Here is a 27,596-nt window from a genome sequence, read left to right as displayed (position 1 = left end):
CATGCAAGTGTGCATGCATGTGCATGCATGTGTGTGTATATTTATGTGTGTATGTATATGTATACCTATACATGTATATCTCTATACATATATGTGTATATCCATCACACATAAGCTTATTCAGTAAATGTGTGTGTGTATATATATGTACACATATACACACATACATATGTGTGTACACATACATTGATTGAATACGTTTCTGAGTGATGGACACTTGCTTTTGTTTTGCGCCAGTGTTCATGTCTGTAGTCAATCACAATGGACCCTTTCTCTCCTACTGGGTTGCATCATCCAGCCATGATATGAGGGTTTGTGCCCAGTCTTAATGTAACTTGTTAGATCATGTTTGATCGATATCACTAGAGGCTTGCTTTTTTTTTTTTAAGGGAAATGGAGGAATGGATCTGAGGGAGAGGAAAAGTGGTGGGAGTAAGGTAGAAGGAGAGAAGGGAGGGAGGGAAAACTGTGGTTGAGATGTACTGTATGAGAGAAGAATACATACATACATATATACATATATATATGTATAAGAAAAATCAGAGAAGAGCAAATTCGGCTGCATCATTTTGGTACACACACACAAAGTCAATAAAACTCTGTAAGAAACTGCTGGCCTCCAGTGCTGGCAGAATCATGTAGAACTGCTATGCTAAGATTTGGGTGGCTTGTGCCCCTAAGACGACTCAAGCCTGAGGGTCAGAATCACATCCGTGGAGCCCACACAGAGATGGGAGGGAAGAACGGAGCTCATGAAGTTGTCCTCCGGCCTCCACGCGCACCATGCATATGTGTGCCCAAGCCTGCATCAATCCTGCACACACACTGAGACTCAATAGTTGTAAATAAATCAAAATAAAATTCCGATGACATAATGAACTTACAGAATAACAGGTGGCAAAGGTCTTTGTGTTCTTACCTGGTTTTTCATTGCTGAAGATTATATGGATGACACAACTGAGTGGACTTCAACCCTACTGGGGAAAATGGCAAATATTTTAAATATTCCCAAATGAAAAATGGTCATCCACGTAGTCACATATATAAATAATGGGCTCCATCAAACACAGTGGTTTACAAGTAGTACTGAAATATTTCTAGTATAATACTAAAAATGAAAAGTTGAGACACAGATTACTACTTTTAGGATAGGGGGACACAGAAAAGGAGACTACACTTTCGTAGATATATAAGAACCAATTGTTGGGTGGGGGGTTGAGGGTTTTTTTCAGTTTAACCAAATTCACCTCACCTACTCACTGGAACTGTGGGCACTCTCTTCTGTCATAAAGGGGATGCTGAACCCTGCAGTCACAGTCGTAGGCTGCCAGGGGTCATGGTTTAGTGCGTATTCTCACAGAATGCCCGGACAGAAGTCTCAGGTTTGTCTTCTGTTGTCTGGGGGACTCAGGAGCAACTCCTAAAGCTTGTGCCGTATCAGGGTACAGTATAATCAATATTATAGACCTAATAGGAAAAACAACAATAACACAATCTTATTTTCGGCACTGTCAGTTCTAAAGGTAATACGCATTCAGGCATGGCTCACCCCAAAAGAACAAAGTGCTCTCTAAGCTTCAAAGTGTCAATACAAGTCATTTCCGCCACCTTGAATCAGAAGACCGTATTTACTGCGGACAATTCTGACTCGAGATGGGGGCTTCTCGACACTCTTTGATTTAAGGACAATAGACAATAGCTGTTGATTAAACAAATGCCAGTCTTGAGGCCTCTGGAAACTGAGCAGAGATACTTGGGCATTTCCATGCAGTTGAACCTCTCGAGGTGAGGTGTTTGCTTGTGCTTAAGACAAGGGCTCTTTAAAATTCAACTGCATCTCAGGAAACGGGGAAGTTTCCAAGCCCAGAACTTCCCCCCTGGACTCTTATTCAGCAGCTTGTCAATCAGATGTTCAACCTTCCTTTAAAGTTTAAGCCTTATTAACCTACACACTGGATTTGAGTGGCGATAGGCCACCACAGACAAAAAAGACGCCCTCTCCGGTTCCAAATCCTGTCGCCCTGGTTCAGCTCCTCACAAACTCCCTGGACAGGATGAAAGACTCCCTCACGGTTCTGATCCCTCCAACACAAGCAACGAGAGGACAGTGTTAAAGAAAAAGAGAAGAATAAAAGTTGTTGGAGGCCTTGCTGATTGAGACGTCTTGGAGGAAAAAACGGCTTTGCGGCTAACCAAACTCTGCCAAAGCAGGCCTGAGTGGCTAGCCTCTGTCCTCCAGCTCCGTGGTGAGCATGCTGTGGACACCATATGCAAGATCCGAACCAAACATATAGTTGGCAAAAGTGCCGGTTTCCGGGGCATGCATGCCAGGGTTGCCCAGATACTGGTTAGCTCCGGAGTTTGACGTGTTCTAGTTAAGAAGATTTCTTTTAACTAGAAACGCCAGAAAAATGACTAATGGAGGCATCTTAGCTGCCCAAAATATGATGTGTGAGGCGGGTCTGGAGAACGGGGTCAGCGTGGGGCAGCCCTGCCCCCAACCCTGCTCCCAGGGTCCTATGCCCCTTCCTTTCTCTCTCTTTGTTCTGAGTGGAGGTTCTCCTCAGGTCTATGCCATACCTTTCCACCGGGTTTGGCACTTCTGACACTGTCCGCAAACATCAGCTTAAAAAGCGCAGGGCCAGCACACTCCCCTAATGAGGAGAGCATGGTGGCACCAGACCGACACAGGCAGTGTGGGGACACAGAAATGCACACCCAACGGCCCGTTTGTCACTTTACAGAGCACTGCTACTTTCTCCAGCCAGGTGCAGCAGGTGGAGAAAAGAGGGGTCTGCATCCTCACTGCCCTGATGTTTGTTTTATCTGCCTTCTAAAGCATCATGGGCCGCCCTGCTGGCAAGGACGCTTGCTGCCCAGCCTGACAGCCTGAATTCAATGCCTGAGCCCCATACAGTGGAAGGGGAGAAACTGATTCCCACAGTGTGAATGTGCACATACATTAACACACACACACACACACACACACACACACACACACAATAAGTGTAGTAATTTTTTTTAAGTACCAACATCATCTTACGTTCCTTAGATTGCTGGGTGGCCTGAGAAGAGAAAACGTTCAGGGAAGGCACTAAACGTGTCTTCATTCTTTAGACTCATCAAGTCTTGGACTCTGCTATCCAAAGCCTCTTCCAAAAACTTGGAAAGATTCACCTAGCAATCTCCATGACCTCCAAATCCTATTTCCATCCATCCGGGACTTAGCGCACGAGGGAAAACCTGAGAAGATGCATGTCATTCTATCTACTCTCTTCCTGTTTCTTCCCTTGGAAGCCATAGTAAAGATCAATTACTGGTGTAGTTACTTTATTTAAAAGAAAAAAAAAAGGGTGGAGAGTGGAGAGAGTCAAAATCAGCTGTTCTTACCCCGTGGGCCATGACCCCTTGGGTCGCCAAAGACCATCGGAAAGCATAGATATTTACCTCATAATTCATAATAGTAGTAAAATTACAGTTATGAAGCAGCAGTGAAAATCACTTTATGTTGGGGGGGGTTGCCACAACATGAGGAACTGTATTAAAGGACGTAGCCTTAGGAACGTTGAGAACCACTGACCTAAAGCAAAAGAACACTACTTCATCTACTAACCAGAGCTGTGAACATGAGCCCTAGCCTAGCCTAAAAGCCAGCTGTATCTTCACTGAGCAACTTGGTTGTAGCCTGCACCGTGGAGGTCCAGGGATCAGGCACTGCCCGCCCCCATCTGATAGCACAGGTTGCTAATACTGAAACACTTCAGTACTTTCTGGTAATAAAGCTGCTGCCCCCTGTGCTCCTTGATCAGTGTGTGCTAAGGGACACAGGACATTGAGGATGTTTTATATTACTGCCAAATCTTAAGTTTCACCAGCTCCCCCAGCTTAGGCCTGAGTGGTCCCCTGCTCACGTGACCCAGACACCCCCCCAACCCATCCCTACTAAGGGAGCTTCCCAAATTAATGACCCCTGCAGGAAAATGTGCACAACTGTTAGCAATGAAGTCTGGAAACATATGGTGAGGCCCCTACCCCAAAAAGTTACAAATATGGGTAAACTATTAATTTTTCATATTTTTATGAGTAAAAGAACAAGCAAACATGACTTAATTCTCTACACCTTTTAAACATATAGTTGTGTTTTAAGGACAAACACCAACTATAAAATTCAGATCATGTTTTTTTTTTTTTGTTGGTGGCGGGTTTGTTATTTGTTGATTTGTTGAGACGGGGTTTCAGTGCCACTCTGCCCCTGGAACTTACTACGTAAACCAGGCTGGTCTCCAACCACTGAGATCCATCTGCCTCTGCCAGTCCAGTACTGAATGAAAGGCGTGTGCTACCATGCCCAGATCCACGGTTTGTGTTTTAAGCATATATGGGATCAAATGGACGATTGCTTTGGTTCCTCTCTTTGGCTTTTGAACAAGAAGATGAAAGTAAATTTTAACAAAATTAACTCTAGTAGCATTCATGCAGGGCTCGTTGAAAGCGTAAAGCCCTTCCTGGATATATGGAGTTGTTTTTGTTTTTAGGAAGAACGTTATGAAAAGAGAAAAAACATTACTCTCCTCCAGCTTCTTAGGACTGTCTACTCCTTGGGATCAAGTCAGACTGTAGAGTTGTGCGAGAAAAAAAAAAACAAGTAAGGCCCCAAAAGTTCCTACAGCCCAGCCACAGCACACTTTTCTGTGGTTCGATGTCTTCTTCATGAATGTACACCCAAAAGGCAGGGCGGAGATGACACTGTGGCTCCGCTAAGTCAGGACTCAGTACGCAGGATGGCATGAAAATGGCAGGGGTGGTTGGCGATTGGCAGCAGTGGTACAGGCAGCAGTGGCTCAGAGCCCACTGTGCTTCCAAGGGCACCACATCATTCAAGTCATTTACAAACAAGTGAAACTTCTCCCTCCCACTAGGGACCCCTGAGGAGTAAAACCTATTAGGTTCTGAGCCCTCAGGATTCACAGAATGAAGGTGTGGCATGGAGAGCAAAATACATCACACTGGAAGCAGTGTTTAGCCTGTCTCTTGGAATCCACTATGGCAGAATGATCTTGCCTTTCACGGCACATAGACCTACTGCTCAACAGATCTGACCAGAGTAAGTCAGGGTGCTGTGAAAGGAGAGTGGATTCTGCAGAAAGAGCTAGAGCTCTGATGGCCAAGGTCATGAGCTGCTGTCAATCTTTAGATTCTCTGCCCTGTGTTTTCCTTTCCTGAAGAGGGGTTCTCCAATACCAAACAGCCCTAAACTCAGAAGGCAGACAAAGGTATTCTAAACTTAAAGCCAAAGCATATGAACAGAAATGGGAGGGCTGGAGAGATGGCTCAGAGGTTAAGAACACTGACTGCTCTTCCAGGGGTCCTGAGTTCAATTCCCAGCAACCACATGGTGGCTCACAACCATCTACAATTCAATCCGGTGTCCTCTTCTGGCATACAGGCAGAACACTGTATATGTAATAATAAAAAAAAAGAACAGAAATGGGAGACCAGAGTGACTTTTCAGTCTTTAAAAAAGGAAGGAAGGAAGGAAGAAGGGAAAAAAATGACCAAGTAGGAAAATGTTACTACTTAATTAGTATACAATAGATATGTCTCTTGTTGTTTTGTTTTATTTTGTTTTTTTGAGACAGGGTTTCTCTGTGTAGCCCTGGCTGTACTAGAACTTACTCTGTAAGTTGACCTCACTTACACCTCAAATTCACAGTGATCTGTCTGCCTCTGCCTCCCAATTGCTGGGATTAAAGGCGAGTACCATCACGGCAGGCAGATTTGTCTTTTAATGTATAAAGAGCACTTATAAAGGTTGGTGGGGGTAGCTCAGTAGGTAAAGTACTTGTCCCACAAGCGCAAGGACATAAGTTCAATTCCCCCAGGACCCACTGAAAAGGGCTGGTCATGGGCCTGGAGAGTTGCCCCAGAAGCTTGGGGACCTGAGTTTAAATCGCCAGCATATGCATAAAAAAGCCAGGCATGGTTACACATGCCTGTAATTCCATGTGAGGGTAGGTCCTGTGAGCTCACTGGGCAGCTGGTCTAATCACTGAGCTCCGGATTCAGTGAAAAACTCTGTATCAAAATATAAGGCTGTGAGATAGCGCTGCAGGTAAAGGGGCTTGCTACCAAAAATGATGACCCAAATTAGATCCCAGGAACCACTTGGCAAAAGAAGAGCTTTGACTTCTGCAAGTTTTCCTCTGGCCGCCACCTCCTCAACATACACATAATAAAAATTAAGGTGTCATTTTAAAACGTAAGATGGGCAGTGATTTTGTTGCTCTCTGGGCTCCACTTGCAGACATACATGCGCACACATGCCCACACACGTACACATGAGCATGTACACACTCACACAAAATGATCAACAACAGAATATTTAAATGAGCATCTGACCTAAAAAAGCTTCATGCGAGATGTATAAATGTTCTATAAGGATGTAAAAAAAAAAAAAAGAACACCCTCATTAAGTATCCAAGGATTTTGAACTATTCAAAAATATGGTTCCATATTTAACCTTTCAAATCAAAACAGTATTTTTAAAATACCAAGTACTGCTAAGATGAAAGAAAATATACACGGTTCTGCACTGGAGATGGAAGTGCAGATTCATATCATGACTTGGACGCTATCCAAATGTTTTAAAGATGGCCATACTCCCTAACCACTTAATTCTACTCTTGAGGATTGCTCTTAAGGAAATAATTGGGACGTGTTAATGATTTAGCCAAACGGATGTTTGCCACCGTACTGTTTGTAACCGCAAATATTTAGAAACAAAACCTAACTATTCAGCATTCATTCGTGTAAGTCATTCAACAAATATTTACTAAGCACTTAGTAAACTGAGCCACGGACCTGGTAGCCCTTTTAAATGAAGGCATTTCAGTAGAATGGAATATTCTGGAAATATTACAATAACAAGAGAATACTTAATAATAGCCATAAGAAGGTCATTATATATTAACTAGAAGAAGAAGATAAAAATCAGGACATACAAATGGTTGAAGAAAACGGATGGTGTTTTTTCATAAAACTTGCAGAGAGTTCTGTGGGTTTTCAAGCAGTGGCTTCTGGATGATGGGATGTGGTTATTTGGATTTCTCCCTTTTGTGACTACATTAAAACTTCATTCTACTAGCATGAATTATTTTATTTAAGTCCTTAATTTATTGAACACACCGACACTTAATTTTGAGGAGGCATCTGCTATAGAAAACATGGCAGCGGCCCTTGACTCCGTCTGCTGGTGGAGTTTTCCAGAACCTCCAGAGACATCAGTCTTGGAACTGCTCACATGGGTACCAGACCCTGACTTTGATGAGGAGGGGACTTCATGCTCTAGACTTCGTGAAGTTCCACAGCACTCACCCACTGCTGTGCCTTCGTGGGAAAGACGGCCATGCCTTGCGATTCCTTTTACTCCTCTTTGCTTTTTAATTAGCTGGGATTTTTTTTTAATCTCTGGGTTAGTTTTACTTTCTGTTTCTTTTTAATCTCCTTCTGTTGACTGTAATCCAATCTTTGAAGACTTGTTCCTTGGAGGTGCAGGGGGTGGGTGTTTTAACATAAAAGTTAATGAAATGTCAGAGAATGGAGATGCATGCCTAGAATCATCATAGCACTGGAGCAGGATGATCAGGAGGTCAAGTTCATCCTTGGCTACACCGTAAAGTTCGAGGCCATCCTGGGCTACCTGAGACTCTGGTTCAAAGACAAGCCAATAATAAGCTCGTAAATAAATACTGTCAGTGATGTTTCTAAACACCACAGGAAGCTGTCTCGACTTGTCTTCGGTTTCCTTTCCTTTTTCACAATACCTAAGCGCACATGCGCATTGGGTTTCTTCTCCGTATCCTTTATCTTTACATATGACCAGATATGAGTAAACACACGTGAGAGAGAAATGTAAGTAAGCTGAGTCAAACACACCGTTTTATTTCAGGTCCCCTACCTCATCATCTGCTCCCTCCTAGATCCCTTGTGTTCTTTACCCAGGAGCCTGGCTTCACATATCTATGTTGTTGTTTTGCAGTGCAGAGGGGGGTGGTCAAACCCAGAGTCATGTACACGCTGGGCTAGGCGCCTACCATTTATTATTTACTTTCTGCTTTTCATTCTCCCTCCTGGGGAAGGAAAAGAGCCTTCTATGGAAATCCTGCTGGGGAGGGGGGGGATCGCTTCCTTGGTGTTGCAGGGACGCACTCTGGTGGGAAGAGCCAACCAGCAGCCTCCTCCTGCCTCAGCTGGTCCTTCAGCTGCTCCTGCCAGTCTCCCGTCCTGCTCTGCCTAACCCCAGCCATTCTCAGCATCTCCAACTGCTCGAAAGCCTGTCCCAGCCTCCCCGTCCCTCCTCCTACAGGGCTCTGTCTTCTGTTTCAAAGAAAAAGTTAGTCCCCCAATTCCCACAATCAGTGAGTGTCTGGACTTTCATCTCCCTCGCCACAAACTTAAAGGCCCATTAAGCCTCGCCATTCATGGGTTATTTACTTATAAATTCACCTGCTCACTGAAATGTATTCCTAATCCCTAACAGTACACTCAGACACTTTGCCCTGGCTCCTGAACGTACAGAGTGTAGTAAAAACTTGAGCCCTACATTCATCTACATCCAGTGTAGAACGAGCCTCACACTCCAGCCTTCTGCTTCTGTACTTGCACAGTAACTGTACGTTTTGTGGTAAACATTTTTCACTTTTTCAAAGTTTTCTTTCTTTCTTTTTTTTTTTTTTTTTTTTTTTTTTGGTTGTTCAATGCAGAGAAACTACCTACTGTTTCTAGGCCATGATGTGTCTTACAGAGAAAATTACATGGGCTAAACAAGCGCCACACAGAGGAGGGTCAGTAATGGTGGTCATGAATTCAATGCTAGAGAGTCAACTGTGTGTGTGTGTGTGTGTGTGTGTGTGTGTGTGTGTGTGTGTCTGACAGCAATGTGTTGGGAAAAAGAAACTCACAAGAAAAATGAACCTTGCATTTCCCTCAGGAGCTGAGCACTCAGAAGTCACTAATTCAGCATTCAGGTTGCCTTTATGGAATGTTAACTACCACAAGTAGTGAGAACTGGTTGTGGAGCTTTGACCCCTCTTGCTTTCCATCCGAGTGTAAAGAATCAGGGCTATCCTCTCCCCTGTATCCTTACTCCAACAGTTTCCCCCGTAGTTACTTCTCCTCCTTCTAGTTCCATCTACTTACACATGTGTTCAAGTTTCTGCTGTCCTGAGAAATAGTCATTAATTGGTCAATAGCATGCAAAATGCAATACATGCACAGTATCATTGATTCCTCGTATGACTCCAGAGGAGGGAGGTTCAGCTTCTATTTTGCAGATGAAAACAATACAGTGAAAACCTGCTACGCAATTGACCCAACCTCTTATTGTCTAACCAAGAAATGGAAGGACCCCCCCCCATAATGAAACAATGCAATAAGGTGTCCTACAGGAACACCCTGTGGCCTTGTAGGTGTCAGAGGAACTGGCTATGAAGTTGGCTATGAAGACACCGGAGGGGAGACACGGCCAGGCGGGTTTGATGCAGGATGCAGAATAGGAAGGGTCTATCATTCGGCCTGCATTCTGTCCTACTCCAGGCAGCCCCATGGAGAGGGTTGTCACTTCTGAGCCATGGCAGTGCCGATGGCTCATGCCCCTGTATGCATATTGACCCCCTTCCATCTTGTGTGGCTGTGGCTGGTCATACAAGATATGGGAAGCTCCCTGGAGTTGTGGTGGAGAAGTAGGGAGACGGTACTCTGTGGTATTGGTGTGTAAATACCAGGACAAGACTTAAGGTCAGGTAACCAAGCTCAGGATGTGACCTTGACCACTTACTACTGTTTATAAAGAGCCCGGTTACCTCTCTCAGCATCTGCTTCCTGGTGTAGTTAAAGTAGCCAGCCACTCTGCTGAAGACTGGATTAAAAAAAGCAGGTTAAATACCATGGCTGGCATGAAAGTCTCAGCTAGACAAGTGTTAGACACAATGAGTCAGTCACCTTAGAGTCATCCTCCTCCCTCCCCCCCCCCCAGCATCATCCCAGAGCTAGCACAAAAAAGGCTAGCATTTCCCTTCCTTGGCCAGTTCAGTATCTCAAGTGGACGAAAATCACATATTCGTCTCAGGACTCCTTGTGGGGTATGTGCAGGAATTCTCAGAGAAGGGTGAAAAAGAAATTGACTGTAGATAATCAGAGAAAGAGAAAGGCTCAGCCTGGCTTTGTGTAGTCCTTGTGACAAGTTGCTGTCTACCTCTCCGGCTGGCAGAGTGACTTGATGCCTGCCCTGGATCCATGACCATGGTCAGAGCTTCTCAGCTGGAGCGGTGGGGTGCAGTGGGCTCCCAGCTCCTCCATCTGAAGAGTCCATGCTTGGGGGATGACTCTGTCTTCCACGCTGAGACTCTGGGGTGGGGGCAGCCTCTTTAAAGGGGAAGCCATGCTCATACAACTCTAGCAGATTTCTTAAAAAGTGGAGGTCCCACGTTTTAAACCCCCCCCCCCTGAAAGCAGAGAAAAAGGATGGGCACGAAAAAGCATACATTCCTGGAGAAAGCACCCCTCCACACCACTGAAACTATTTCAAATCCGGTGGAAACTTTTCTCCAGATGCGCTTTCCCCGGCAGGGTGACCCTCCAGAGGCGACAGCAATGACAGAGAGGAGTCTTCCCATAGCCGGGACACAAAGCTGGTGTTGTTGGAGTGAGAGCCGTGTAATCAGCTAAGAAATTCCTGAGCAGAGCCAAGGGCAGCACATACCCCAACCTTGAACTTCTTTCCCTCCCTGCGTTTTTCTAATGCTTCCTGGAGAAGGGGGCACCCAGGGGCCTGGATTCCCTTTTAACTTAATTAGGAGCTCGCAGGAGCTGATGCTGAGAACTGACTGGGGCGCGCGCGCGGGGGCGGGGAGGGGGTGGCAGAGCTTTGAGAGCTTACCCTCCTGGCTTGCAGGAGCCTCAGGGAGGAGTTGGTGTCACAGGGATCTTGGCTCCACGGATGCTGGATAGATGGGTGTTCCTAGCAGGTGGTCCCAGGTCTTTCCGGAAGGTTCTCCACAAAGGGCTGGCGTCTTCCTTCAGCACCCACACCCTCTGCCCTACGGACACAAATAAAAAGCCAGGCATGTGCACTCATTTTTCAGCACCAGGTGTTGCCAAACCCAGGCCAGGCGCTGCTCAAACACAGAAAAGCCAGCCACACATGCTATGACACTAGGCCACCTTCATGGTAGTAGGCTTCAGGGACAGTAGGAATGCTGGTTCTTTCACTAGCTCTGTGGCCTTGGACGAGTCACGGTAGCCTCCTGTGTGCAGATAGTCCTGGCCACTAACTCTAAGAACCGTGTGGCAGTTACAGGAAGAGCCAGGTACAGGTTGTTACGATAAAGCTCGGGGGGTCCTTGGTGGATTCCACAGCAGGCAAGGGTGATCGAGCCAGACAGACAGAGCTTAAGTGAGAAGTTTTATTAGAAAGGGAAAAGGGAGGGGGAAGGGGAGAGAACAGAGGTAAAGAGACACAGAGACAGAGGACAGAAGAGAAGAGGGAGACAGGAAAAAAAGCCTTGACTGCCCCAGGGAAAGAGCGGGATAGAGAAAGAGAAAGAGAGCTGGAAGGAGGAGAGCCAGAAAGAGAGGGTAAATGGGCGGGGTCTTTCCTTTAAAGGGGTCCTTTGCACCTGCATGCAGACTAGTAGTCACAGAATCCTGGGCTGACCAGGGTACTGCCTGAGTGCTTTCTGAGGGGCAGTCCAGCGTAATGCCTGAATCCTTACACAAGTGTGTATAACAGCACCCAGAAGTTAAGACACTGCCCAGTGAAGGCCAGCTACCATTATGATCGCTTTATCCTGCTCATGCTTCATAAGAAAGGAAACCAAACAAACTTTACTTCAGTCCTCCAGCGAGCGACACAAGACCACATCATCCGAAGCACTCACACACTTCAGCTTGTCCTGCTGTGTTATGGATCGCCCCCTAGGACCTACCTTCATGCAAATTCCCATCCATTCACACAAACGTAAGAGATGAGAGACTCGTGCCTCTGAGCCAATCCGAGTAAGGCGAAAGCGGCTCTGGGGTCTGCCCAACCCTGCCTCCAGGGACTGGTGTGTAAATAAGAAACTGTAAGCAGTGTGGCCAAGCAGCTGGCAGGAGAGGAATCAGAACAGAGCCACGGGAGAGAAGAGAAACTGACACACTGGGACCTTGCAGTCTGGGGACCACACCCAAAGCACAGCAAAGACATTTCTAAATGGGGACTACTACTTAGGGGCGTATCCACGGTTGCCTGACTGAACCTCATTTTCCACTGGTATCGTCCTCTGACCCCATGCCCCTCCGCTGCCAGACTCTCCCACATTCCCTCTGACCTGGGTGCAGGGTCGAGGTCTGTCCCTGGGGCCCCTGGGTATTTGTGAAGGTAACTGTGGCTCTGTCCTGAGCTTGTCATTTCCCTCTCATTCCTCAGGATCCAGGTCTTGCTTGGAAGAAAGGGCTCCCAGGGAGGTACAGCAACCTTTCTAGGATGAGTCAGCATGGAGGGTTCCTGTTAAAGCTTCCGGACAGGCAGATGAGGGTGCTGATAGGGTGGAAAGATGATTCAGCAGCTAAAACATCGGGGGTTCTTCCAGAGAAGGGTTTCAATTCCTAGCAATCCCCGCCCCACCCCCTCGTAATAGCTAAGAATCATCTGTAACTGCAGTTACAGCAAATATGGCGCCCTCTTCTGGCCTCCCTAAGGCACTGCACACATATGATGCACAAAGAGGCATGCAGACTAAATACCCACTCACAGAAACTAAATGGACAAGTTTTTATGTTTTTTAATTTGGATCCACATGATTAAAACAGCATAGGTTTGTTTGTTTTGTTTTGTTTTATTTTGTTTTTAAAGCTTCAGGTCAGTTGCACCCCCTAAATGATTACTAATTTCACGACTTGTGGGGTCCTCCCAGATCTCCAGCTCTACCCCATAAAGTTACACAATGGAAAATGGAGATTTAGGTGGGAAAGAGTGTCTCCTAAGTGAATGCTAAACCTGGAAGTTGAGGTGATCCAGAACTGTGGTGTAGTCCCCACCAACTCCCTGTCAGGAAGTTAGTTGTTCCCAGATGCATGTGGAACACGTACCCTGCCCAGTCTCACCCATCCGTCTCCAAATGTTCCCTGGGAAGCTCCAGGGCACTCCCAATGCTGATGTGAATCTCAGCTCTGTCTCCAGTTTGGAAGCAGGCTAGAGACACACAAGAAGACGAGCGAACGATCAATCGAAGCTGCATACAAATGATGACGACTGAGACTTGAAAGCAGAGACACCCATGCCCTTGTCCCAGCCTTTGCCCCTGCCTCGTAGGATTTGGGGTTCACAAGCAGAGAGGCTAAAGATACTGAGTTCTAACCTTTCTCGTGTATCACAGACCAGAGAACCAGAGCCTCAGTTTCTCCACTCCCCCATCTGCCTATTTAACAGGCTGACCAAGCTGCTCTTTCTTGGAATACTCTCCCAGCTGTGAACATCTGGAGCCCTACATCCCCCGTGATCACCCTCCCTGGTAGCAGTCACAACAACACATTCCCCTCTCCAAGGTGGATGGCACAGAGAATATGCAAACATGTCTAATTAAGTCGGGAAGTCAAAACAACTTTTCCCTGTGTCATTCCAAGACCGCCCCCCCCCCACACCCAACAGTCTACAGAAACAGAGGACTGTGAGTTTTCATCACACGCCTGATCAGAGCCTGGGCACCGAGGCAAAAGAACTACGTCTCTGGTTCCAAGCATGTTAGGGGGCAGTGCCGCATACCACTGTCAGCTCGCCTTACTGTCTCCCTCCCATCTCTAGGCACTTGATTACCCCTGCCCCCAGAAGCATTCACAGTCTTGAACTTTCTAATCATGGCCTGTCTTTGTCCGGGCACTCGGGATCATATGGCATCAATTGAGAGCCGTAACCCGACTCAGGTTTGGTATTTAACATACCTGCTGCAGAGGAAGTTGTCTTTGAAGGGGAGGCCATGTGTGGTGGCCCTCGACCCTCCCTTCTGCACGGCCCAGCCCCGCACCTCCTAATCAGTCTCCCCAACTCACCGCGGAGGAGGTCTCGCAATGGAGGGCAATTATGAGGGCGAGGAGATGAAAGAGGCGAGCCCAGTGGTCCTAAAGGTTCTTTTGCTTTTAAATTATCCATGATTTACCTGCATAAAAGGAGAGGAAGTGCCCAGAGATTATTCTAATTGAGCCAGACTTTTCAAATCATGGAAATGCCAGCATTTCCAAGGGGAAATCCAATCCGTTCAAATTGCCCCCGTGAGTAACTCATACAAACAGAAGGAAAGAGGGGCTTTCATTCGCCAATGTGGGTCTGATCAGTGTAAATTGGATAAATGGCAGGGCCAGGAGGGCAGGGAGCTCTCAGCGTCCTCACCCGTGTTTTCTTAGCCACGTTTGTAAAAGAGACCATTCTGGAACAGAGGCTGTCAGAGGAAATGCCTCCAGTTGGCCACCAAGCCTCCTTCTTCCCTGGTTATTGAAAACAGGCAGAAGTATGTTCCTGTCACTGTCCAATCCTCGGTCTCCTGATTTCTCTGCCCTGAAGGTCTGCAGAAATCCAGCCAAAGAGGACAAGTTTTACTCTGGTAGTATTTCGGGTAGCACTTAGGATGAGAAGACGAAAATCTTGGTGGGATTGCTTGGCAACTCTCCTGGGACAGGGTGAAAGGTCCAAATGAATGGCCACCTCTGTGAGGGGACAAGTCTGGAGAGGAGGAATTTGAGGCAGAGAAATTCAGTACCTTCCAGAAGGTCAGAGTTCAAATCCCTGGAAAGCTAGGGCAAGACCTTTCACTTTTGGGTTTCTGCTCACCCCAAGTTGAGACAATAGGCCTTTTCTTTGGCCCACTCAAAGCTCCCCCATATGAATATAACATACATATGCATATATACAAGCACGTGTACATGTATATGTACATACATACACATATAAGAGTATCTGTATGAAGACCCCATGTGTGTGCACATGGGCTGCCTCTCATGGTCAAGGATTCCCAAGGAAACAGAAATGCTATCTACAAATACATACATACATATATATGTAATACATATATTCATTCTACATTGGTGCTCTCACTTTTCAAAAAGGAACATACATCCATAAGCCAATATACATACAATGATTTATGTGTCTATTTATGCATGAAGTCACACTTACTACATGTCTGTACATCTCAGAATCACAAAACAAATTCCAGATAGCAACATTGATACCCAAGGCTATATAATTCAATGCACAGGTTTCACTTGTTTTTTGTTTTTGTTTTGTTTTGTTTTGGTTTTTTGTTTTGTTTTTTATGAGACAGGGTTTCTCTGTATTGTTTTGGAGGCTGTCGGTCCAGCCCGGCCTCGAACTCACAGAGATCCGCCTGCCTCTGCCTCCCGAGTGCTGGGATTAAAGGCGTGCGCCAGCACCGCCCAGCTAGGTTTCACTTGTTAATCAAAGATTAAATCCTGCTTTTGTGAAGTCAACATGCTGTTCTTTCCCAAAATTGATAACCTCGACTTTGCTAGATGTTAGGACTAGACTTCTCTTTAACAAACAAAAAACAGTATGGCGCTTCATGCCTTCCAGGCTGCAGTTGCAGACATTATTCAATGTTGAGAGCCTCGTGACAAGACTGGGAGGAAAACAGAGGCGCTTCTGGTCCCACCTTGCAGAAGAAAGGCCGTCAGAGGGATGGCTGGCCATGCTCCCAAGCCTTGGACCCATTCTCCGTGGTGAAAAATCAACAGTGTATATAGAATTCCACAGTGTTCATATTCAGAAAGACCAGTGAGGCAATTCCAAAGTTATCCAGGTGTCCCACTGTCCCTACCCCTCTGAGAAATGATGTCAACTCCCAAGCAGACAGCATGGCTTAGGTTTATAGGACCAGGTGCCAGGATCCAGGTCAGGGAGGCTTTGAGGTATTTCCTAAGGCTAAAGAGCACTAAGAAATTACTGTAGACATGGTTGTTGCACTCAAGAACTCAAAGTGGCTGTTGCTATATGCATAACATCTGCACAAGATCCAGCCAACTGGTGTTCTGGCGTGGATCCAGAGAGAATCAACAGCCCTACAGTTAGGTGACAAGCTATTGACAGTCCATGGCTGCTGGGGAAGAGAAAGCTGATTTTCTTCTGGTGTTTCCGGTAGGTTGCCCATGCTCTAATGGATGGCCTTACACCTATGCACACATAGGAAGTACTAACTGGGCTAAAGGAGTCAAGAAAAAAAAAAGGAGAAAGACAGAAGTATGTGTTGGGGCAGGGAAGGGAGGATGCAGGAAGAGAGTGAATGAAGACTGACCAAGAAGAAAGAAAATTACTTTCATTAAACAAGAAGTGAGCCTGCAAGGAAATGAATATCCCGTTCAGTGGTCATCAGAGAATACATACATATAGATCCCACCATTTACAGTAGCAAGGTGGCAGCCACATGTCCACCACTGAGATACTTACAGAGCATAAATAAATTCTGTCTCTTATCAGACTATGATTCGGGGCTGCAGGCTATGAGTCCAGTGTGTCTGCCAGAAGCCTAGTGTGTGAGAACCCACAGTATACACCCAAGTATCTTCAAATAGAAGCACAAACAAGGCTATCCTGTGCTAATCGGTTGGTGAAACCCACTGCAGCCAGAGGTCCCATACTTTCTCTAGGAGCCATGGCTCAGCGTTGGTTGATTCCAGGGTTTCAGTAGCGTGTAGCATAGACTAATTGCCCTTATCCAACATCTTATTCCTAAACAGCCAAGTCTAAAGCTTCTCTGTCGGCTTGTCTTTGCGCCCTTGCTGATGTCTAGACTGCCATGTGTCCCCAGGTGCTCCCCTTTGCAGGAACACTGACCTTTTGTGCTGTCTGTCTTATGACACGTAGATGCTATCCCATGCTTCTAGAGCTTTGAGTCCAGATCCGAGCAGCCTTTGGACTTCTTGCCGATCCCTTTGGCCAGGCTAATTTCTATCCCTGTGTGGTATGCGGTCACAAGGCTTGGCCTCACATGATCGTCTCAGAAGGCAGTTGTTATGAGAAGCTTTCCTTGCTAGCTGCTTTGGTATATCACCCACCAGTCGCCTGGGCTCTGACACATTGTAGTCCCCAAATAACACACAAGACGCTGTATTAATTGTGAAGCTGTTGACTTTGCTTGTTTCTTACTGGCTAGCTCTGACTTAAGTAATTACCCCATAATTGTTAATCTAAGTATTTCTCTTACTGGAGAATAGTTCCATGGTGGTTACATCTCGAACTCTCCTGTGTTTCTCCTTCCCAGAGTCCTCCTGGATTCCTAGCCCCACCTATCTAGATTCCTATTGGCCAGCAGTGCTTTATTGACAAAGGACTTCCCCAACAGGCAGTGAACAGGCTGCCCCATGCAGGAAGGTAGAATGGTAGAATGCCCCATACAGGAAGGTAGAATGATGGCCGCGTGTCCTGACAAGGTGTGTGATGAGATCTAGGTGTCTAGAGGGGGAGGCGGCGCTACGGTGTGTGTCCTGTTGCTCAGCCACTTCCCTCTCCAGACTTGCACTCTTGTGACCAGTTCTTTTACGCCCACCTACACATAGTGAGGGGACACTCAACGTCTCCTTCGCTCGAATAATAAAACCCACAAAGATTTGAAAATGCGAAAGCAAACAGTGGACACCTGTCCCTCGGTGAAGGCACAGGGACATCTCAGGCCTGGGCACCGTAGGCTGTGCGAACCATTAGGAAGGGACACAGTATGTTTCTAGTGTTTGGGGACATTGTCAAGTTGAGGGAGTGAGCCCCCTTGTTTAGGGACACAGTATGTTTCTAGTGTTGGGGACATTGTCAAGTTGAGGGAGTGAGCCCCCTTGTTTAGGGACACAGTATGTTTCTAGTGTTTGGGACATTGTCAAATTGAGGGAGTGAGCCCCCTTGTTTAGGGACACAGTATGTTTCTAGTGTTTGGGACATTGTCAAGTTGAGGGAGTGAGCCCCCTTGTTTAGGGACACAGTATGTTTCTAGTGTTTGGGACATTGTCAAGTTGAGGGAGTGAGCCCCCTTGTTTAGGAGGTCGCCCGGGCTGGACAGGTGACGGGAGACAAAAGGCAGATCTGGATGTAATGGTAAGTCAGCTGCGAGAAGAACACTGGGGGATGGGCAGACGGAAGAAGGTGGAGCGAGGACTGTGGAGAAGTGGAGAAGGACTTCATGAGACAGAGCATGGGGGTGTGGGCACGCGGGAGACTGTTGCCCAGTGAGGAGGATGCACCCGCATCTATCCACGCCAATCTCAGGGAACATGGGTCTGAAAGTGCCATTTACCTCATGAAGTATGGTCTACGGGTAGCTCTTCCCACATGGGGTCACCTTCTATTCTAGAGTATTCTAGAGTGCAAAGGGCCTCCCCGTTCTGCCTCGCCTGGATAAAACTGAGGTAGGAGCACTGAGCCCCTACAGGACTCTAAGCCTTGATATAGCTTAGATGTAATTAATCAAATATATCCACCTCGTTAGTCCTAGTTTCTACTTTGAAGGGCTCAAACTCGGTGTGAGGAGCAAGTCTGTGGAGCCTCCCCATAGCTGACTTGCTGGGAAGTTTCCAAGAGAAGGAAAGCACTGCCCACCCCTCAGACAGGACAAAACCATCAAAGCGCACCCCGTCTGAGGACTCAGGTCTACTTCTGTAAGACGCGTGTAGCCGGCATCCCAGAACTGTCTGGGAGGATGAGACACGGGTCTTCGGACTCTCAAGACTTCAGAGATGCAGGTCGAAGCAGAACAGGGAAGGAGGCCAGTACCTGAAGACCTGGGGGGCTGGCGTGCTCGCCTCCCTGTCCCAGCGGCCTCGCGGCACCCTCGATGATAATAACACCCTGCGGGTCTATAGCAGCTTTCCCGAAGGATCTCAAAGCTGAGGGGTGCCTGGTCCCATTAGTCCTTGCTCTGTGGGAAGGTCGTCCGTTTCCACAAGTCAAGTTTGTGGTGAGTCACCAAAAAGGGCAAGACCAGGACACCAGGGAGGGAAGCCTCTGGGATCCCTCCTCCAGTCCCTTGACGCCTGGTCTACATCTCCGCTGTTCCTGTGCATGCCCTGAGAGAGCTAGACTTCGCTGTGCGCAGTTCTGACGACACAAACCCAACGGTTTGCTCTGATCTGGCTCTTTGTGGGAAGAAAGTACTTCTCGTTCAAGTCTGCCCTTGCTCTGAACAAAACAAGGGCCTTTCTCGTGGTCAAAATGCACCGCCTCGTAGGAAGAGACCTAGGCACCTGTGCCGCTGACCACGCCCACTTTGGGCGTGGCAACAGGTGCGTATGGGCGTGTGGGATAAAGGGCTGAGGATACAGGCACTCGCCCTCTTTTGGGGGTTCCAGTCGGGTCTCGAAAGGCTGCAGAGACTGCCCTGGGTTTTCAGTGTCTTGTGTAAGTATTTTCTCACAACACGTAACTAACAATACCTTTATTCCGTGTACTGTTACTGTTTCTCGTCGCCGCCTGTTCTAGACAGGTCGGATGGTCCTATGGGCAAGGCCGATGCGATGGCCAGAATACGCAGTCTTTGATACCTGGAGGCGTGTGATGGTCTGAGAATGACGTATCCCTCCAGCTAGGAAGCTTCGGTCTGTTAGACCGTTAAGATTTGGGGGACTTTTGAAGTTAGACTAAATGCATTTTTAATTATTAAATGGCCTTGAATGTGAGGGGCCAGGGGCCGAGTGTTACAGTTTGAATGTCCTCCCAGAGGTTCATGTGTTTGAACACTGGGGCCTCATCTCATAGTACTATTTTGGGTGTTGGGAAATCTTTAAAACAGGGGGCCAGGCTGGCGGAAGTCATGCTATGGGGACCGTACTTGAGGGTCATAAGCAAGCTCTCTAGTTCCTGGTGAGACACCCAAACATGAACAAGCCACGCCTCCTGTGCTTACTGCTACGGATGGAGACCTGGGTGCTATGTCTTCCCATCACGATGGAGTGAATCCCCCTGATCTGCGAACCCGAAGAAATGCTTCCACCACTGATGAGTGGTGACAATGAGAAAGCGGTGTGGAGCTGGAAAAGGTACCGTGAGGAAGCATGAACTGCCATCTGTGAGGAAGCATGAACTGGACATCTGTGAGGAAGCGTGAACTGCCATCTGTGAGGAAGCGTGAACTGGACATCTGTGAGGAAGCGTGAACTGCCATCTGTGAGGAAGCGTGAACTGCCATCTGTGAGGAAGCGTGAACTGGACATCTGTGAGGAACTGTGACTGCCATCTGTGAGGAAGCGTGAACTGGACATCTGTGAGGAAGTGTGAACTGGACATCTGTGAGGAAGCGTGAACTGGACATCTGTGAGGAAGTGTGAACTGGACATCTGTTCCCAATCCACGGCACCTTCCTGAGGAGCTGGTTGTGAAGCCATGTTTTCTCATTACACACACAGGTGCCCTGAGACAACATGCATTGTCTTGTTGTATGCACAGATGCATGTATCTTCACCATCAGACTTCCTTTACATGCCATTCAGTTGAAGCAACCCATGGTACAAGCACCTCTGTATACACCAACCACATGAATGCATTCTAGAAACACACATGAAGACACACCGAGACATATATTCACACACAGACACACGTGCGCACGCACACACACACACACACACATACACACACACACCCAAGGCTGTGCCAGTCGCCAGCATCTCTAGCATCTTCTTGCTTATACTATGGCAAAAATAAGCTGCAGAAGCACTACTAAGGCACCCTGTGCCCTATTTGTTCCGTCCTACACACCACCAGCCCCTCCCCATCAGGGGACAAAGTGTAGGCATTCCCTGATTGATGAGTCTCTTACATGGGGCCCCTGTCCTTTCCTGGGTACCGGAACTAACTTTCCTGCTGGGCTCATTCTGGGCCACCTGGTACCACAGTGTCATTGTACTACGTGGGGGCAGAGCCTGGGCACTACCCAGGACAGCAGCCCCTTGTCGGGACCAGAGGAGAGAGCCATTTGGAATGGCTAGATCAGGCCTGCGATAAGAGACAGAAGCGGGGCTGGAGAGATGGCTCAGAGGTTAAGAGCACTGGCTGCTCTTCCAGAGGTCCTGAGTGCAATTCCAGCAACCACATGGTGGCTCACAACCATCTGTAACGAGATCTGGTGCCCTCTTCTGGTGTGTAGATGTACATGGAGGCAGGATGTTGTATTCATAATAAATAAAATCTAAAAGAGAGAGACAGACAGACAGACAGAAGCCCTGGTTACCTGCCTATTCTGAAAATTTGTTTCCAGCCATTAACATTGTCATTCTTATTTCCTTCTAAGACAATAAGGGTGACACTCCCACTGATACATTTGTATGCTGGCTAAATGGAGTCGTGCCTGTGAATCCCAGCCCTTTGCCTACTCACTAGGAGGCAGCTAATAGATATTACCACCATACTTTTCCTTCCCTAAGCACCAGACTCCCCTACACACAACTCTAGGTCTGTAAAGTTAAGAAGGGTGAAGGAAGTCTTCATCTTGTCCAGTCAGCCCCCATGAAGGAGTGAAATAAGAAGCCAGGCCACCCGCTACTCTAAGCCTCACAACCATGAGTTAGGGGTTTGAACTTTAGCTGTGTTCACAGTCCAAGTGTGAGATCAACAGGAGCCTTGGAAATCACTCTAGCACGGGCATGATGAGCCTTGCTTTCTTTGGAGCTCTTCAAGGAGGAGAGTCAGACTAACAGGAGACATGGCTATATCCATCCTACATCAATCATTCCAACTGCCCTCATGCTGCGATGCTGCCAAAACAGTTCCTATCTCTCATTTCCTAGACGAAACTGTGAGAGGAAACCAGACCCAGACAGACAGTGGAAGTGAGGAGTCACCTAAGCCTGGGCCTTTTCATCACTAGATCAGAGTGTCTCTCATCAGCTCGACAACGTACAGAATCGACGGATATAATTAACACCCTCCTGTGTTCAGAGCGGAACCGTGCAAGAGGCTTGGCTCGGGCTCTGCGGGCAGAATACAAAGTTTGAAGCCATTACGTAGCACATCTGGATTCCTACGTCAGCGGGTCTGTTTCCAATGGTAACTTCTAAACTGCAATTCAAACACCACCTCCTCCGTGAAGCCTTTTGTAAGCACTGATCTAGGGAGAATGGATGACTTCTGGCATGATGCCTTACCTCCAACCCCCAGATCTTATGCGGGGTGCCACAATTCTCCTTTACCCCAGTTGGCTTACGTGCCCATCTTCTTTCCCAGAATCTTATGGCTCTTTGTTCTCTGACAAGTAGGACACCAGATCTGGCACACAGTGGGTGCTTAGTAAATGTCTGAATGAGAGACTCGAGCAAACTATCATCGAATCGGTGTGAACACAAGTTGCCCGAAGCCCATCACCCATGCAGTGTCACCTCTCATCGTTCAGCAGCTAAACACAGGGAAGTCATTAGCTGGTCCCCTGACACTTGGTGCCAACAGGTCCCAAAAGAAGCCAGTGCCAAGCCTGGCACTCAAGCTCTGAGCAGTCTGATGCTATGCCCTAGGGTATCGCACAGAAGCCCAATGCCACCCACACCGAGTGAAGAGGGTGAAAACACTTTACCCCCATTAATAATGAACCCATTTCTCATCTGGCTTCAGAGCCTGTGAAGCTGATCCAGGCTCAGAAACTTCAAAGGGAACTCGGTGCTGGAATTGGCCCCAGAGGGCACAGAGCAAGACAAAACATAGGCCACAGTTTTTATACCGTGGATGGTATATAGGAAGTCATTGTTACTGAGAACTTGCCCTGCCAAGCCTACTAGGTTCAAGGAGCCGAATATCTCCTATCTCTGAATAGCTTAAGACTCAGTGCTAAACTATTTTGGTTCCAGGGCCCACCAGACTGAAGTGGGAATTACAACACAATGGTTTTGTTTGTTTGTTTGTTTTTTGTGGGTTTTTTTTTTGCTTGTTTGTTCATTTCTCCCTCCCTGGAATTGTCCCTCTACTCCCAAAACATATAAAAAATAAATATATAATAAACAAAGACACAGACACAAAATCAAATCTACCCAACATGAGCCTACAAAGCACACAATAGCCAGAGTTAAGACAGACAATGAAGAAAACTAACTGAGGTGGGCAATAGGCTCTCTCCCCATGCAAACAGAGCTGGATCCCAGAGAAAAGACTCCTTCCTCCCTGTTCCACAGTCCTCCAAGAGGTCCTGGCCTCAGCCTTAGCGGCGCTACACGGGAACTGTGACTTTGAATGAGTGTCTGCCCTAGACTGTACCTTCTCATCCCTCATTCCCTGGAACACCTTGCAAGGGATTTGAGCCCCCACACTGAAATGATCTCTTTTGCACTGGTTCACTTGTCTGCTCTCTGTCTTCAAGATTCGTGAAATAAAGCATGTTCTATTTTGCTTGTCACATATCCTCAACACCCAGGGAAGAGACCGGAATGCAGTAGGCACGGATAATGATTTCATGAATAGCTGTCAAATGCTTGGCATATGACATGTGCGCGACAGTTTCCTGGGTGGCCTTCAACCAACCCTGCTTTTCTTGCCTCTCATACTCAGTCCTCCAGCAGAACTGCAGAATGTGTGGGGAATGCAGGATTTTGAGCTAGGGAGTGACAAGCCACAACAGCTGGTCCTCCTTCTATTCACCATCCCATGGCCAGAAGCAGTGTACTCCTCAAGGCTTCAGCATGTCAGGTCATGTGACCTGAGGTGTAGCACCCAAAGAAAACAACTTCCTGCACTTCCTCAGCTATCATGCAGTTGAGGCCTATGTGGTCCAGGCTCCATCCACTCCAGGCAGGGTTCCTGAGCCACGGAGAGCTAGCCTACCATAACTACTGAGCGTTTGCTGTTCTTTCTAACCTGTCAGTGAGAGATAGGTCATCATCGTTTAACCTAGGAGCATAGATATGTTGTATAATGTGGTCAAGTTCACAAAGACAGCTGAGCAATGGTTATGTGGCTACATCAGCTGACATAGCACCCAGCCCTGGGATCATACAGGCTATGGCAGACTTTTGCAAATGGAGAAATGAAACCCAAGGAAGTTAACTCAGAAAATGTTTTTAAAAAATTAACCAAGAAACCTGAGACTGGTGGGTACAGAGTGACTATTTCCAAATACTTAGAGATCACCCCTGGGAAAGAGAAAAGGGCGGCTTTGGGGGCTGCAGAGTCTAGAGCAGGGATGTGCATAGCACAAGAGGAAGCAGGGAGAGGGACAAAGAACTCTAAGCACACATTGTCCGTGATTCAGAGAGCTATGTGGAGAACAGCCCCCATGGAAGCATTCGTTAGAAACTTCCCTTAGCACACCGACAATATGGGTCTCTCTCTTCACCATGCTCTGTTCACCTATAAAAATAAACCTTAGGGGACACCAGGGAAAGGTGTCTCCCTGCATGGGATGCAGCTCTAAAGACACCGCCCTCCCCCAAGCTGATGGGTCTCACACACAGTAAGTGTCCCTTATGGGGCACAGTCTGTATTTTGAACCCAGCATGCGTCCTTGGCTGTATGTTGAGCTGAAACTGTGCAGATTTGGGGCAGACCCACGCTTGCAGAGACACCCCACCCCAGATGTGCTGCAGAACCTTGGGCTCTCACCCAAAGATTCTCACCTGCTCTTTCTTCCCTGGCTGTTTCAATGGCTCTCCCTGCCTTTGCAGTTTTATATGCAGACTGGGGGACGGCTACGCCAAGGAGTACATTTAAATCATGGCTGCTGTGGACTTGGTGTGGAGACCTCCAGGCTCCTCTGAAAGGGTATTCTATTTAGAATCCAATAAGTCGCTTCTTCTTTTAGGAAAAGTCAATAAAAAGCTTTTCAAAGAAAAATTCCCTAAAGCAATACAAATTTGAGAGAAAAGAAAAGAGACCATTGATTTAACCTAGTGCAGAACTTTAGCAAAGATCAGCGCAGGGGCAAATGGCATCAATTATCTGCTGAATGATGTCAAATACCCAGTTTTTAGGGTCACACAGGCAAAAATAAAAAGATGCCACTCTTGGTCCACTAGACAGAGCACCTATGGGGAGCACTGTTTCTCCTCTTCCAGTGGTTCTCAACCTTCCTAACACTGTGACCCTTTAATACAGTTGCTCATGTTGTGGGGATCCCCCACCATAAAATTATTTTCTCGTTGCATCCTAACTGCGATTTTGCTACCATTATGAATGAGAACGTAAATATCTGATAGACAGGATATCTGATATGTGACCCCTTGAAGGGGTCATGGCCCACAGGTTGAGAATCACTGCCCTATTCACTCTGCAGCTGGGCCAGAGTCATCAGAGGCAACCAACGGTCAGACTCCAGAGTCTGGCCATCTTCTGAAAGCCAGCCTCGCCCAGAGTCGATGTTCAGGAGTGTGTGGCTGTGCTCCAAGGATGCAAAGGAAAGGAAAATAGGGGACAACAAAGTTGTTCAAACGAGCTGCTAGGAACCCCTACCTTTATCCCACGTTGTTCCTGCTTCTACGGAACCCCAGGGTCTGAAGACTTCTAAGGCAGCCTGGATGCCCTCCTGCTCACTGCCGTCTGAGCATGGCAGCCGCCTCCCTCACTGTCCCAGACGCGTAGGAGGCCCACTCTTCTCACCCAGAATACCAGGCTTATAAAAGCTTTGAACCTACCGGCACCACTTGCCAGCCTCGTCACTTTGGGCTGAAATGCCCCTCCAGTCTAAAGGAGAGAGTGAATGTAGGGTAGCAAAGCCTAAGTGGGTCAGTGCAGACCGATGTTCTGAGACCAGAGCAGAGTGTACAGTCAGGGCGACTGTGGGTCTTCCCATGGTCATGTTGACTCTGTCATTCCCTAGGTTCTGACACTCCCGGCTTTGACTCCTCTGATTGTCATTCTCACATTGTATGGTGATTGGTCCATGACTACTGTCCCCTCTCAGCTATCTGCTTCCCTTAGGAAGCAGATAACTAGAATGTGGACCCAATATTAGCACAGAGCCTGCTCCAACACGCAAATTCTTAGCAAATATTCAGTTACTTAAGGTGTCCGAACACTAACCTGAACCTCACAACTGTTTTTCCTCTGCTTCCCATTGTGTAGTTTAGATAACCGAGGCCCGAGAACTTAAATGATCATTTTTCAGAGTCACATATGTCATGGAAAGTAAACAGAGTTTTGGGTGGCGTGGAAAATGAGGATTTTTGGTGGGGGTAGAGGGTTGTCTGAATCTGAGGTTCGTTGTTGTTTCAGTTTTGTTCATTTGGTTTTTGTTTTGCATATCTGGTTGCTTTGTGCATCGCATCTTTCAGACAATGATGACCTTAGGAAAATAAGGTAAGTTAAACCTGAAGATCGGCCGGGCAGTGGTGGCACACGCCTTTAATCCCAGCACTCGGGAGGCAGAGGCAGGCGGATCTCTGTGAGTTCGAGGCTGGGCTGGACCGACAGCCTCCAAAACAATACAGAGAAACCCTGTCTCGCAAAAACCAAAAAAAAAAAACAAAACAAAACAAAAAAAAACCTGAAGATCGGTGAGGTACTCTCCAGATAGAGAATAGGAATCACGGGGCTCTGGGTAAAGAGCAATGCATGGCCTTGGACAATGAGCAAGTGTGTTGGGGGCAGTAATGACTGTCTCACTAAAGCCTAAGCTCTATGAGGCCAGGGATTAGATTGTTCCTCTGTGTATTACCACCACTGAGCTCAAGTGTTTGCTATAAAACAAGCAAGCAAATAGTTATTGAAAGGATGGATGGATGGGTGGATGGATGAATGGATGGATGATGGATGGATGAATGAATGGATGGATGGGATGAATGAGATGGATGGATGGATGGATGGAAAACTGAAAGAAAAGAAGCTACTCTGATTACAGAAAATTACAGTATGTTCCTAAACCCATTTATTCTGAAGTCTCTCTGTTTTGTTTTGTTTTTCAAGACAGGGTTTCTCTGTGTAGCCCTGGCTGTACTGGAGCTCGCTTTATAGACCAGGCTGGCTTCAAACTCAGAGATCTACCTGCCTCTGCCTTCCATGTGCTGGGATTAAAGGTGTGTGCCATCACTGCCCAGCTTGCTCTGAAGTCTTAAGTGACATTTTACAAGTGCCTTCTAATGCTGTCAATTGTGGCCGAGGCCGATGCATGTGTTCTACTTACATTCCATTTTCATCATAATTGGAAAGCATAGTAGAGAAGAAATGTCACAGTGGGCTGCTGTATTGAAAGGCAGATTGTGACCTGCATGCTCCACTCTGTCCAGAAATGTTGCTTAGGCTGAAGTGGAACTGGTAAATTATGAGGAAATACGTTAGACAGGAGACCATGGACAGGCATGGGAAATGTGTCTGAGAAGCAGTCCGGAACATCTGGCCAACTACAGCTATTTCTAGGTATGCACAAAGATATGCAAAGCTAAGCTCTATGAAGTCACTGAAGGCCACCAAGGAGCACTCTGAGGGTCTGGGAGTGAGGTGGTCCCATACACTCTTTGTTCTAGCTGTTCTTTATCCCCACCAACTCTCAGAGCGTGGAGTTCGGGCAGCAGAAGAGAATTCAAACCATTTGAGTCTCCAAAATGGGCAAAGCACATCTGGGGGAAAGTTTTGCAACTCCCAAATGGACAATTTTATGGTTCAT

At 47.1% G+C, this 27,596-nt stretch overlaps 2 long non-coding RNA genes across 4 annotated transcripts; both read right to left on the bottom strand.

Annotated features, from left to right (window-relative positions):
- Nucleotides 1-918: 918 nt before the first annotated feature.
- LOC121133806 lies at nucleotides 919-11,686 on the bottom strand. 3 transcript variants are annotated; one of them, XR_005870801.1, is made up of 4 exons: nucleotides 11,221-11,686; nucleotides 10,937-11,096; nucleotides 1,253-1,467; nucleotides 919-974 (listed from the first exon to the last, which is right to left on the bottom strand). It is a non-coding gene; the product is annotated as an uncharacterized LOC121133806 (long non-coding RNA). The 3 variants fall into 3 exon arrangements; XR_005870802.1 differs by lacking the exons at nucleotides 919-974; nucleotides 1,253-1,467 and adding an exon at nucleotides 8,789-10,688; XR_005870803.1 differs by lacking the exons at nucleotides 919-974; nucleotides 1,253-1,467 and adding an exon at nucleotides 8,789-10,404.
- Nucleotides 11,687-12,365: 679 nt separating this feature from the next.
- On the bottom strand, nucleotides 12,366-14,727 carry LOC121133775. Its single transcript, XR_005870753.1, has 3 exons — nucleotides 14,423-14,727; nucleotides 14,086-14,192; nucleotides 12,366-12,577 (listed from the first exon to the last, which is right to left on the bottom strand). It is a non-coding gene; the product is annotated as an uncharacterized LOC121133775 (long non-coding RNA).
- Nucleotides 14,728-27,596: the final 12,869 nt, after the last annotated feature.

Source organism: Mesocricetus auratus, unplaced genomic scaffold (assembly GCF_017639785.1).
Source record: "Mesocricetus auratus isolate SY011 unplaced genomic scaffold, BCM_Maur_2.0 Super-Scaffold_100024, whole genome shotgun sequence".
NCBI lineage: Eukaryota > Metazoa > Chordata > Mammalia > Rodentia > Cricetidae > Mesocricetus > Mesocricetus auratus.
The sequence above is the reverse complement of the archived record's forward strand: the minus strand, read 5'-3'. Positions and strand labels throughout refer to the sequence as shown.